This window comes from Parasteatoda tepidariorum, chromosome 11 (genome assembly GCF_982258835.1).
Source record: "Parasteatoda tepidariorum strain Cologne lab strain chromosome 11, Ptep-v5.0, whole genome shotgun sequence".
NCBI classification, from domain to species: domain Eukaryota; kingdom Metazoa; phylum Arthropoda; class Arachnida; order Araneae; family Theridiidae; genus Parasteatoda; species Parasteatoda tepidariorum.
The window spans coordinates 9,552,304-9,567,823 of NC_141765.1; the positions used below are offsets into that span (position 1 = coordinate 9,552,304).

The 15,520-nt window shown below is 27.5% G+C and overlaps 1 long non-coding RNA gene across 1 annotated transcript; it reads right to left on the reverse strand.

The window, feature by feature from the left end:
• Positions 1-6,553: 6,553 nt before the first annotated feature.
• LOC147801235 (uncharacterized) lies at positions 6,554-14,108 on the reverse strand. Its single transcript, XR_015430264.1, has 3 exons — positions 14,056-14,108; positions 13,347-13,485; positions 6,554-7,153 (listed from the first exon to the last, which is right to left on the reverse strand). It is a non-coding gene; the product is annotated as an uncharacterized LOC147801235 (long non-coding RNA).
• Between the last annotated feature and the right edge of the window lie 1,412 nt (positions 14,109-15,520).

The following is a 15,520-nucleotide window of genomic DNA, read 5'->3' on the forward strand; positions in this document are numbered from 1 at the left end:
CTTTGTTTGCTTAAGATTTTCTGATTATTGCTGCTAATTCTCATTAGCTTTAGTTTTTAACTACTAAATAGGAATAAATTATGTTACTAACTTATTGTTAAATGTGCAGAGTTTTAGTTTAAACTGAGATTTATTTTGACTTGAGATTTTTTCTTGTTATATTTGTCAACATCATCATTAAATAGTTTTTAACAATAATTTTATGCATTCATTTTTTGAGAAAATTAAGATACCTTTTAATTGGATAATTAATATTAGATTATTCTTAACGTTACTAGTGTAGTGCTAAGTTAATGTGTAGTGTTATGATAGTGCAGTGTAGTGTTATGTTAAAAGGGTCAATACTATGTTTAGTTTCCAGAATTTTAATATATAGAATAGCTAAATTATTTTAAAATTTTTTTTAATTTTCATTTTAAAATGCGAGAGGAACAATTTTTGTAGGTGTTATATATGAATTTATCTTAAAATCTCAGATTCCTATTTTATTCGATAAGAAAGTGCAACATGAATTTTTTAGAATTCTTTAAAACATACTTATCCCATACAGAAGCTTTTATTTAACATTCATATTTATTAATCTATGTATTCACATAGGTGTTTAAATTTTACTTATATAATAATATTAATTTCGCATGCATTTCAAATAAATATAATTCAAATTTTTAAGAAATTTTTTAATTTAGAAACTTAACTCTTTAATGCATGTATACATATTTAGTTATACAGCTTTTATATTTGGCAAATGTTACTGTTATCACTTTTTAGAGAATAAAATTTGCATTTAACAGTCTAAATCAAAATTTTTTAAATTACCTTCATAGTAATATTTTATTTGTTACAGTGAACGTAATATTCAAGTCATCCAAATTTATTTCATAATTTGGTTGTAAATATGTTTTAAGATCTGTCAACGTCTGTGTTAAGATCTTGTTTACATAATTTTTTTTTTTTTTTTACTTCCTATCATTTTAGCTCAAATTTATTGGTAAATTTACTATTTTAAAAACGTGTATCTTAAATGCTTTATAATTTTCACTAACTTATCTGACTTTATTCATGCTCCTTACATAACTTTTTAATTTGTTTTTAAATTTTCATTATTATTTACAATTAATAAGTTGTCTCAATATTATAAAAAAAAATTTATTTAATATAATATACATATTTTAAGAAAAATTAAACATAAATTAGAAATAACATTTTTCAAATAATAAGATTCACAAATTTCCGATTTCCAGATTATAACTACAATTTATATGGTAAATATTAAATACTAATTCTCCCAATCATACATACAAAAAGTTTTCATAATCATTTACAATTAATAAGCTACTCCAATTAATATCATAAAAAGAGATTAACGTAATTTTAATATATGCAACACTTTTTCTTGCCCTTTCAGTGGTTAAATTCGACTCTATATTAATAAATTCAAAGATTTAGTTGACCCACTTTTAACTACATGAGAAACGCCATATTGTTTGCTCCGTTCGAAACTTTGTTTGGAACGGGGAGAGCTAGTGACGTCGTTGATGACGTAGGACTAACCCTGTCTAGTGCACCGGGTTTCTGGTCGGTTTGGTCAGTTCGCATGACGTCATTACCCTTATTTGTTTACAAATTTTATTATACTGCTGTTGAGAGATCGTCAAAATTTTGCTTTTTTTTTTTTAATGGATTTTAATATAAATTTGTTATAAAAACTTGTTTTATCATTGAAAATAAATTTTCTTGTAATAAGTTGAAATATAATAATTATTATTGGAAATGTATTCTGTAGATGAATCGTCTTGATGTTGTTTATAGCAATGGATATCATTCATAAACGTGTTATTTCTGATATTAGTATGTTTTTGTTTTCAAGACTAAGAATTCATCTGAATTTTAATACGTGTGGTGATTAGATTTACTTGATAGATTCACATCGAAAGAATTTTGACTTGTGATTTTCAATAAACATATCGTTTTGTAAATCAAACAACTATCCAAAGCATTGATAAATTTGTAATAGCGATAGAACTTTAAAATCAGTAAAAGATTTATTGCTTCATATGCATTCATAAACATTTTCGTCCAATGTATATTGTTTTTAAAATAAACAAATCCAATCAATATTTGATTGTTAAATACATTTCTTTTGTGTTATAAATTTTTCTTATATCCTTTCTATATTCCATAAAAGACCTGGAACGATGAATATTATCCTAGCATAATAACAAATTATGCTTTTAGTTTTTACTGTATTGAGTTTTATTAAAGAGACTGACCTAAGTTGTTAAACTAGGCCTTCAATGTATTATGCTTATAATTTGTATTGTATGTATTTCTATTTCTTTTTATAATATTAAATCATTTCTGATAACCACAACATAGTAGTGATGATATGGAAATCTATCCTGATCTATACCTCCTTCAGCACACGTGCAAATCAATGTCTTAGATTAATAACAGATGATATTATATAAAAGTTTAGTTTTTGTAAAAGGATCTTAAATGGAGCCCAACGACAAAGGTCGTTCATTGGCCTGTGTTATTAGAACTAGACTTTTAATGCCAAAGGTTTTTAACATTTATATTTCTTTCATAATTGTTAACTAAAATAAATTCTGAAAATCACAATATAATAAACATTTTAGTATTATATTATGACATTATAATTTTGAACAATATGAAGATTTTATATGTTATTGGTAAATTTTTAATTTAAGCTTTGATTCTGTTTAAAATTTTAAAAAAATCGACTTCTATTTAAATTTCTTATTAGTTCATTACTTTTGTTTCAAGATTTCTATTTCTTAATGATAATTATTTTTTAATTCAAGGTATTTATTACGTGATTATTGATCTATACGTAATATAAATATTTATTTTTTATAACACTAACTTTAAATTTCTGAAACACTTATTAATAACTGTTGTTTTGTATACTTTTTTTTTTTGAATTATACTACTAAATCTAACTTTTGGCAAAATTTTTTTAAAAAAAGACTGAAATAAGTGAATTATTGACTAGCTTGTGTCATCTTAAATTTCGGGTTAATATTTGAACTTAGTTTAAAAGTTTGATTTAAAACATTTCTGACAAATACAACTTAATAGTTATGACAGGGAGAATTAACTTTATGTGAAACATCTTTGTATACACCATTATTTCACACTAGTTGCAAACAATAGTTAAGTTTATCTGAAACGATTTTAAACTTGATGGCAAAGGTTGCTGTCACTATGTGTAATTATATTACTACAAATTTAAATATTTCTGTCCAACATGGAAAATTTTTTATTACAACAATATCTGCAGATTACAATATTAGTGAATTTCTTATTTTTGAATGTAAACAAATAAAAACGCTTTAAACTTTATCATTACTAGTTCATTTCTTGTTTTGTTGCAACATTTTTGTTTCTTAATTTTTTTAAAAAATTTAAGTTTCATATATATATTTTATAATAAAATTATATTGTTGTGTTAAAACATTTTTTTTACTTAAATACTATAATTGTATAGTTGTGATGGAATACTAAAGCTCCCACTTGTAGCAAAATTATAATAATATCTTTCTCTCTTTTTAACACAAACTCATTTCAGGTAAGTATGTTATCTATTTATAAATATTTCTCCCATGTGGCACCATGGTATTTCTCTATATATTAGCAACACTGTTTAGTGTTTCAAAGTAAATTTTAAACAGCATAAGTGCTTCACAGTAGAATTCAAGAAAAGTGGCTTGACAACTATTTTCTTTCTATTGCTAATACTATCAATGCTAATATAGAATTTCAAATAACTGGTAAAATAAAAATAAAAATTGAAAAAAATAATTCAACAAGTAGCTTTTCATACCGAAATGTTAACTATATAAAAACTTGCAGTGCCTACATCGCCAAGCTACCACAGCACCTCCACATACCAGGCCAGTGATTCTCAACCTTTTTTTTGTTGCGGCACACTTATAACGATTTCGAAATTTGACGGCTCACAATGAAAAAAATTAGATTAAAAGTTGTTTAATTACCTATTTTACTCTGTGTTAAATAGTTTGTGATAATAATTTTGAATGTGAAGTAAAATATTATGTGCTACAAAATCACATTTATTAAGGGATTAATTATTTCTTTCGACCAATTTTTTATTATTTAGTAACAGATTTTTATTTTTTTGCTAGCTATTAATTGTTTGCTTGTTTTCTATAGTTATTAACTGTTATTTTTTGTGGTTTCTTGTGAACTAGTTTTTTTGCTAATTGTTAGCTTAATATTTATTGGTAATCCTTTAATTTTTTTTATATGTTTGTTTTTTTAGTTATCCTTTGTTAATTTGTTTATTAATTGCATAGCTTACTTTAATGATTAGCTCTTACAACATTTTTTAAAATCACGTGTCATTTACAATTAAACACTTCCATCTTATTTTAAGATTGTCAGAGACAATATAATCACCGACAAAGATGATCACACGGTTTAAGCGTGGAAAAATTCTAAAAAGTATATATATACACTTTTCTTAAATTTAAACTTTAGTCATAATAAAAAAAAAGCATTATAATTTTTATTGTATCATTTGTAATATTAGGCGGCACATTTTAAGAATTTGGCGGCTCACAAAAGTGCCGCGGCACAGTGGTTGAGAATCTCTGTACCAGGCAGTGGATGCTCAGACTTTAAACCGAATGGCCCTTTTTTTTTCTCCTCGTAATTAATCAAATTTGTTTGTCCATGTGCTATTTGTAAATTAATAAAAATATTTGGCACTAAGCTTTACAGTTAGTTATGCATTAAGTATTTATTTAGAGTCATCTTGTAATTTTATAGAAATAAACACCATAAATAAAATATGGTTTTATAATATGTAATTAAGTTTGGTAAAGTTTAATAATTTTTTCATGATACCTTAGAGCATGGCCTAAAATTAATTTATTCACTTAAACCCGCTTTTCAGTTAAGTATTTTTTATTAATTGTGTGCGGGTAATTTTGAAAACCAGAATTTTCAGAAAATCGTTATCTTGTGAATGGGAAAATTGAAGTGAAATATATAAATACTATATATATTTGGTTTTATTATCCAGTATTAGGAGGGATTTTTTACCATACAGTAATCTAATTTTTTCCTCTGTGTTAACTATTTTGCTAAAATTGTGATCAAAGTACTTTCAACTGGGGCAACAGCTAAAAGGTGAAAAAAATTTGGTTAATATATTTTTTAAAACTAATTATGCTGTTAGGATTGGAGGTGGGTTTGAAGTATTAAAATATTTAAATACTGATGTGCTCTGCATTCGACTTGATTACCGTTAAAGTTTATATATTGTATAAGATAATTTTGAAAGGTGACATAGCTTCTCGCCAAAGGTGGCTAGTATAAAAATATCTTACAATATGTTCACTAATAAAAATTACCTAACTTCTTTTTCTTTTTTTTTTAAATGCTTAAACTGCAGCTAAGAAAAAAATCTCACAACTGGATTTTGATCTTTTTAGTCCTATCTAACATATGGTTATTTTTAATTTCTGTTAGAGGAACTGAGGAAGTTTCACTATAAAATTTCTTCATGTAAACAAATTAGCTTTCGTGAAAAATTTCACTATGAAAATATATTCATTACACAGTTGAAGTCAATTTGCTCATAAACATTGCACCACATACCATCTCTATCAAAATAGAAGCTGTGCTAATTTTTCTGAATTCTGGCTATCAAATTTTAAACTTATTTTGACTGTTTGTCATGGACATTTAAGCTTACAATGAGAAACATTTCAAAGATGCCATCTCATGTATTTGAAATGCTATCAAATTTACATTTTAAAAGATCTTATTATATTAAGATAAAGTTTCTCTCTTGAGAAAATTCATTATGAAAGTAAGTTTATTATATATTTAAAATCAATTAATTACGCTATTTACATGAAAAATTAAGCTTAAAGCAAGCTAAATATTTTTTTTTTAAATTTAAAAAATCAAAACTCACTCTGGGTAAGGAGGAAAAGAATAGTGTATAACGATTAATTTTTCGAAAATATGATTTCCAAAATATTTCAAAGAAAAACAATAAAAATTGTACTAAGCAGATTTTTATTTTTCTCTTTAATTTTGTTAAATATTTAAATATAAAACTTACTGAGATGATGGATGCATTTTAAAATAAACATTTAAATAAGAAAAATATGCAATAAGAAACAGAAGTTTTACTTTCTATCAACTAAACTTAAAAAATAAATAATCATGATATTTTGCTTTATTATATGAAACAGCTTTACAAGTCTAGAAATATATATTCTTTAACAAGTAATGCAAAAATAGAATGGCCAAGAAATAAATACAATAGAACAAAAAATGAATTTGTTATCACTAAATTACTTTTTTTCAAAGATTCCGAAAGAGGAGAGCGTCTGCTTCTGGTTGCTAATGGCAACCAGAACTGACCTAACCGCACCGATCGTTCCTAAATTACGGTGTGAACTGAGATCACGTGACTAGTTCGCTTTCGTGTAACCAGTGTCACCGGTGCGAATATTGGAACGCAACCCAAGAAGGATAAAATAAAATTATCAAGATCTCTGGAGAAGTTTATTTTTTATTACAGCATTGATTGTTATACCATGTGTTCATTTATTAGTTCAATAATGGATCAGTGAAAACTTATTGCAACATTTCACATATTTCAATAACGGTTTTGCCAACTGTAGAGATTTCTTTCCTCAACTATGTTAAACATAAGTTTAATCTGTAATTTAATCTACACAAATAATCAAATGAAGGATATTAAATCAATTAACCAGTATCTTTTGAAAAGCTAATTATATTGTTTTAAATTCTGATGTTAATTATAAAATCAGAATGTGAGAGATATAACTTGCAACATTTTAATATTTCAACAGATTTTTTCTGACAAAATTGTTATAAGTCGGAACAAATTAGATTTGACCAGTATTATCTTCTTACATATCATATTTTGCTGGCATTTCACTATTTCTTTTTCTCTTTAAAACATTGAAAAAGTTTAAGTTACATTGGAAATAAGATAATTTTCAATTTTTTATAGGCTCAAAGTATATTAATTGTTAATTTGGTAGGCTATAATAATGGAGATAAACTATCCTGTTCAGTTCTTGCTAAATAGCCATCTATATCCATTCAGTACAACCAACAGCTAAAATAAAAATATATTCTATTATTCTACTTTTAAAAAGTGAGTCTACAATATCAGTACATTTATTAACGTCAAGAGTGTCTATATATAAAGAGAGAAAAAGTTTAAAAAATTTTCTATTTGGAATTTGACAATTTATTTTAGAAAATTACTCGCATTAAAAAATTACAAGAATTTTTTATACATAACATCCTTCGTTTTTTTTTTCTTTTGTTGTGAAAAAATTCGCACTTAGAAATGCTTGTTAACTAGAAAAATGATTGAAACCCTACTCTTAAAATGGAAGCTCAAAATAATAAATTTATAAGCAATGTTTCGAAAAAAAATTGTGTATTGCGAACATTTAGTTAGGCTTTGTGGTGCCCCCTATCCTCTGGTGCCCTACGCACATGCTTAGTTTGTATAATGGTTAATCCGGCCTTGGACTGATCGTAAAGACACGGTTCCCAGTAGAACTCAGAAGTCAAGCATCATTGGCTGTGGTCAGTAAGCAGGTGGGTGACCACTTGACTTCCTCAGGGATGTTTTCCAGACCGTTGCCAATAGTCCATTGTGCAGCTCTAGTGCGACGTAAATAAAGTACCTACCACTAAGCTCTTTGATTGCGATCAGTTACTTATTTATTACCAAATATCGCAGCTAAAGTTTCTTTGTTTTATTCTTTTATTTACAAACTTATTATTTACAAGCTTACCATCACCACCGACATCCGATACGATAACCTCATTTTAAGTAGAGTTCATAAGGTCCTTAAGAAGTTAAAAATATGGCAGCAAAACTAAGAAGATGTATTTTATTATGTTTATATTCACCACAGCATTCAATATTTAATTTCAAACGCTTGTAAATTCGTGGTAACGAAATGCGTGGTTTTTCAAAATTTTAAATTTAATGATAACTTTATAATTACGACACAAATGCCACAGTTTTCTTACTTTATTAAGGACATTATGAGTCCTGTCAAAATATTAAAATACAGATGTTTGCTACAAGCATAAAAACTTAATTTTTCTAAATGAAAGTTCAGATTTTAGAAAAACAAAAGAGTTTCACATCTTTGAAGAAATTAAAATTCACCAAAAATTGACGTCTACGCTCTGAGGGCTCTAGTAAATTGCAGAGTAAATTTTACTTGGAGTTTTTCTTTGAATTTTGCAGTTGTAGATTGATTAAAGATTTGCTAATTTTAATTAGAGTTTAACTAATTTTAATTGTTACAGTAGAGAAAATAATGTTCAACTGCTCCGACATTCTAAAAGGAAAATTAGTGGCACTTTATGAAAATGGAAAAATCTATCAGAAATTAGTTAGGTGTTGAATGTATCTTATTATACAGCAAGAAAATGGTATATGAGGTTAATAAATTGTGTTTTTAAGTTGAAAGTTCATGATTGAGAGGTGTATAATTCAATATAAATTCCTTATTACTTAAGTGTATAAAGTTGTAATCAGCATCTGATTTTATTTTTAAATTTTTTATGCATTGTTGTAAAAAAAAAAATTAGTTTCTCAAAACTATTTGCATTATTAACTGTTTAAAAGATCCTTCTGTTTTCAGTAATTTTATGTTGAACTATATTTGAGATTTACTTGTAAAATAAAAGTTCATGGAGACTAAATCTAATTTGATTTTTAAAACCTTTGATGGATTGTAAAATTTTACTTATAGTAAAGAATTGATTATTCTGCGCTTATAAATAACCGGATTTATAAATTCTGTTTGTAGCTAGAGAATAAACTTAATTAAAAGTAATGAATTGAAGGAGCACTTTATGCACTAGACAAAATATTTCCCAGGCTTTGGCCTCCATTCTTGCCAGCCTACTACTACCTTTAACTACTTCCAGCATTTATGTAAACAAATCCCTTTGGTATTTTTTTTTTTCTTTTCTGAAATTATTAGAAGATGGCCCCAGAAATAATCAGTGAATAAATAGCTTATCAAAAATATTTAAAAATTAATGCTGTTGGTAGGAAATATTCTTCCTACCGACTTATATAAGATAAAAATGCTTAATAAAATAAATTATCTGAAACTAAATGCGTATGTGGTAGATAACTCTTTTAAGTTTTACTGAGTTGAATTAATAATTTAACTTTTCGATCAATTAGTCAGTGATCCCTCTTAAGCATTTTGAACTAAACAAATATTGTATAACATAAATGAGCTAAATACCACAAAACTTCACATTTTTAAAATTAAAAATTATATAAATAAAAAAATAATTCAGCGAAACACGCGTGGACAGTAACTAATTTATTTTGAGATTAAGACGATATATGAGATGCTGAGAAATTTTAAGATATTTAAAAATGTTGACTACATATTAGCATTAATAATTATAAAATATATAGTGAAGAAATCGATACACATATTATTCCAAATCTATGCCTACTTTTGTATATTATTAAAATTGTATCAATTATTAAAAGTACAAACTAAAAAATAAAATTAAAAAGAGCTGATGTATAATTACATTCTATCAGAAACATGCTCTTATAAAACTCAACATTTGTTGAAAAAAATGCTTTTATTCAATAAAATGTTTTATTCAAATCTCTTTATTAAATTACGAATAAATTTTTAGACGACTGAAAAAGAAACACCCTATAAAAAAATAATTTGGTGACAATTCACCAAATTATTTTTTTCAAAATAATTAATTAAAATTTTTCTGGGCTTCTACCATATAAAAACTCTTGGAACTTTACATTTTGAAATAGAAAAATACGTAGATTAATATGGTATTAAAAAAGTTATACCTCATAATTAAAGATTTTTTAACCCGCAATTAAATAAAATAATAAATATTCATTAAAAATTATTTTTTGCATTAAATTATCTTTGGGTAAATGGGTATAAGTGAGAGCAATTAGTTTTAAAAATATGACTAAAACTCAAAAAGTGAAATTCTGTCCAAACTATGGGGACCGTATTTTCCAGATTGCGGCTACCTCCTATGTTTTTAAACTATTACCTTAACGCTAGTTTCGTGTACAAAATGAATAAATTATGAAAATGTGACCGAGCTTACACTTAATCGTTCTCATTTATCTGCGAACTCGTTTTTCTGCTATATAACCAAAGTTTTTCTGGAAAGTTGGTATATCGCCAACGAAAGACGAAGCACAGCAGTAAGTTGTAATTCTGGGATGTAATAACCCAATACCTAGTTTTGTTAGGAGAGCAGTCCAAAGTTTTGAGCAATTTATGTTAATTCTACTTTTTGCGTATTTCACCATATCCCCAAAACCTTTATAGGAATTTGAAATATTTTTGCGCTCAGTTATAAAATTCGTTTATCTAAAAAGGAATTCTATGCAAAACATAACTTATAATAAATGGTAATTATTTTATTTAATAAGAGTCAAAAAATTGAATAGCAAGGTAGAACTTTCACTAATTGACCGATTTCACTGAAATTTTGCTATTTAAAATTGCATTCTCTTAAATGATTGTCATTGTATACAATCCGAAAATTTTCCGACTAATATTAAATAAAAAAAAACTAATGATTATTTATTAAACGATATATTTTGTGTGGAATTATATTTGAATAACCGAATTTGACAATTGTGAACAAAAATTTTTTCAATTCGATTAAAAAGTATTCCAGACTTAGTAAAATACACAAAAAGTAAAATTAATATTAAGGGATTCAAGTTTTGGAACTCTCTTCTGTTCAAACTATTAGAACCATATTTCCTTTGTTCCGGCTACCCACAATATCTTGGGGGTCAGAAATCCACACGCGTAAAAAAGTAGATTCACTCAGAGAAAGTGAATTTTTGTGTCTGATTTCGTAAAATATTATTACTGTAAGACTATGTCTTTTTTGTGTTAAAAGGGCATTTATATTCTATTTCTTTACGTTTTGATTAAAAGCATTTAGAGGCCAAATACTGTTTTAGGGGATTCTGGACCTCAATTTAAATCAACTTAAATAGAGTTAAACCGTTTAATTCTCACTATATGAATTATTTGTATTTGCTTAATCTTACATGGTTACTGCTACTTTATAACCTGAATTAATAGTGCTTTGTTTTTTTAATCAAGTGGAAAACTGTATTCTTTCTTCTAAGATGTAATTTATCTGTCCTTTTAGCATGACGCTGATCCACCTTAATAGGACCAACAGAACAGAAATTAACAATAATTCCTGCTACGTGCCATGAGGACATATGTTGCCCGAAGTGGTGGGCATTGAAAAAATATTTCCGAGAAGTATTAATCTACGGAATGTCTCGCACATCATTAAAAGTCATCTTAAGAACTAACAGTTAAAATTGAGTTAGTCACTTTCAAAAAAAAAATCTTATTATTTTTTTTCTTGTTTGTGTTTGAAATTTTATAAATTAGAATGTTTTTAAAGAATAGCAGAATATTATATTTCAAGTTTATACGACTGTATAATATTTTTATGACTGAATTAAATGATAAATTTTATATTATGCCTTTTGAGCTAACAGTTTTAATAACTTTTTAAATCTGTTCTGGCTCTTTCTTATAGTATATATTTTGCTTTTTTTGATGTCTCATGACCCTTGTCAATGAACTCCCACGTGTGCCCCCTTCGTCGCATGGAGAATATCAAGTCGATAGTCAATTTCACGCCAGGTAGCGGCAAGCATGTCGGCATCCACAGAGGGTATTGCGGTTGTAATTCTGGCTTTTAGGTCATCAATGTTCGACACGATCCTCCTGTAAACATTTGTATTTATAAATCCCCAAAGAAAAAAGTCCAGTGGCGTTATATCAAGTGATCTGGGTGGCCAAGGGATTGGACCTCCTCGCCCAATCCATCTTCCTGGAAAATGGTCATTCAAAGAACTACGAACGATGATAGCCCAATGAGGTGGTGCACCATCTTGTTGCAAAAAGACATGTGGCTGAAGCTGTTCTAGTTGTGGAAATACGAAATTTTCCAACCTGTGTAAGTATACGACTGATGAGACCGTCTTTTCGGTAAAAAAGAAAGCTACCTGGCGTGAAATTGACTATCGACTTGATATTCTTCGTGCGACGAAGGGGGCAAACGTGGAAGTTCATTGACAAGGGTCATGAAACTTTTTGAGTCTATCTAACCATTTATGTTATTAATTTTAATCTATCTTTATTATTTAATGAGTTATTAAACATCAAAATGGGTCCGGGACTTTATAAACACCCTGTATAATTCCAATCTTATTATGCAATTTTAACACTTTTAATTTTTCTATACATCTGTAACATTACGGTACTTGTAAGTTTAATAATTAGATTTTCTTTTTTTAAAAATCTTTAAACTCAATAAACCTAGTCTATATTTTTAAACCTTTAGTCAGACATGAAACTAATAGCTTTTTTTAAAATTTTTGACGTTGATTCTGAAAAGGACTTACGTTATTGTCAATCACATCAGAGTTTCTTAAAAAAAAGTTATTTTAATATTTTTTAATCTATGTAATCAAGAATCAACAATCGTTTAATAAATTAAAATTTTAAAGTTATGTACGAATTTTTATTCTCTTTTTACACTCAATCGAACAGAACAAATTACAAGCTGATAAGGAGCATTTATTTTAAAGTTCTGAGTAATTTTATGTGAGGAAAATGTCTAAGAGGGAATGATTTGAAATAATACTTTTAAAATAAGTTGAGTATAATATCTCCCATATAACTTATAATACCGAGAAGAATAAAACTAATAGTTAGTTGTTACAAACACTTGCTTAAATATAAATACCCATCCCATAGGATGAAATTCAAAACAATGCATATTACTTTCAACCATAAATGTTTTTATTTGCAATTGATTTCATTCAATTCAGGATCAAAATTGCATACTATACTGACTTATTTCTAAAATTCGCACATTTTTGATTCCGAAATTCCGAAATTCGCACATTTTTGAAGTAGTGAACCATAAACAGCTGCATGAAAATGCTCATAACCTTGAAACAAATTGTCATATAAGCTTGAAATCGGATTTAATTTAATTCTGCTCAATATTCTAATAAGTAATAACAATCTGCTTAGTAAATAATTAACGTGGGTAAAATGCGAGAAAATAACATGTCGTGAAAATAGCAGTTTTGTGATCAAACATGAAGAAGTTAGCTAGTACAGTTACTAGTTTTCAATTATCAAATATCTAGCAAACTATTGTTATCAACAATTACATAAATTCTGTAGTTTATTAGGAGAGATTACTTTTTATTTTAGGTATAAATTCAGAACTATTTCCTAGGGGAAGGCTGAGCAGCTTGCTAGTCTCTTCTTCTGCGCCGCTGCGCATGTGCTATTTACAACCTAGGTCATCTCAGCAATATCAGGGAGCTGTGGATATGCTCTGTAAATATATATATATATATATATATATATATATATATATATATATATATATATATATATATATATATATATATATATATATATATATATATATATATATAAACTTTGCAACAAATATCCAAACTATAAGCATACAGCTATAGTAGAATTTCAAAGCAAAATTGTTATTTTAAAAATCTTTCAATTTTCAATGACTTATTTATAAGTGAAATTATGAACATTTTTCTCAATTAATCAACGTGCATACTGCTACGTTAAAACATATACATTTAAGCAAAATAAAGAGAATAGTTCTATTTGAATAAATTACAAACAATAAAATATGCTGTGCATAACCAGCTGTAACGATTTACCAGTAACGTTACCCTAAACAGCGACGAAAAATATTTCGGTTATTCTCTCTTATTGCTAAGCCTACAACGATAGCCTTTAAGAATATCCTCCAACTTAAATTATTTAAGATCAGGACGCGTGGTTAAAACAAAAATAATGAAATTTAAGATTGAAAATTGAAACACATTTGATTAAAAGTGATAAAACTAAATTAATAAATGTCAAGCACACTTACCGAATTTCAAATAGACTTTCGATTGTCAACACACACGCCATTTTGCATGGAACTCTGGGAAGTGAGCTAGTTAATATGAAGTGTTCTTTAAACAACCTTAAAACAAGCTTAGGTATAAAAAAAAATGACTTCATACACCTCAATAAATACCTTACTCTCTTTAGTTGAAATAAAGTATATTTTTTTTTATACCTCATAAATACCTCACTATCGTTAGTAGAAAAAGGGTATATTTTTTTATGCCTCGTAAATACCTCACTCTCGTTAGTTGAAATAAGGTTGATTTTTTTATACCTCATAAATACCTCTCTTGTTACAAGTGTAAAAAAAAACTACCTCGTATACCTTAAAAATCACCTTATCAATCTGGATGATTTGAAGTGAATTTAAAACAACCTCAAAATAAGCTTATGTATAAATAAAATGACTTCATATACCTCAATAAATACCTCACTCTCGTTAGTTGAAATAAGGTAAAAAATTTTATACCTCGAAAATACCTCTTTTGTTACAAGCGTAAGAAAATAAACCTGGTATACCTCAAAAATCACCTTATCAGCCTGGATGATTTGAAGTGAATTTTAAACAGCCTCAAAACAAGCTGAAGTATATGTAAATCAACCTCGTACACCTTAATTACAACCTTTACAAGGTATAATTTTTATTGCTGTTTTCTCTGAAACCTTAAATATACCTCAAATATACCTCAAAACAACCTTAATACCTCAAAAATACCTCAAATCAACCTTAAATATACCTTAAATTTTCGTAAGGGATGGTGCTGCATCAATGAGTGGAAAAATTAATGGTGTACAAGCCCACGTAAGAAGTATTGTCCCCTCAGCACTCTATGTACATTGCTCTGCTCATAGCCTCAATTTGGCTGTATCAAATGCATGCGAAATAACTGGCATTAGAAATTGCTTAGGGACAATTAAAACATTATACGACTTTTTAAATACGCCAAAAAGACAGTATGTCCTATCTTCAGCAATAGAGGAGATGGAAACCAGCTCTAAGAGGGAGAAAATTAAACAGCTATGTGCAACCCGTTGGATGGAAAGATACGACTCAGTAACCGCTGTGGTGGAACTTTTCGAGCCTATCGCCGAAACACTACAAAAAAATATCAGAATGGAAGGATAAGGAATCAGCTACCCAGGCTAATTCTTTACTGTGCACAGTATCTAATTGCCAGTTCGTAATATCTCTTTTGTACATTTACAAAGTTTTCACCATAACAATCCATCTCTGTGTAGATACCTACAAAAAACAAGCATAGCTTTGATAGAGGCAGTGAGTCTTACAGAAGATGTCATTAAAGATCTACAATTAATGCGTAAAAATGCCACTGAAACATTCTCTGAAATATTCAGCTCTTCTTCTCTTATGCTAACAAGCATTGGATCTTCCACTTCCATGCAAATCCCTAGAATAACAGGAAAACAGAAAAATCGCGATAATT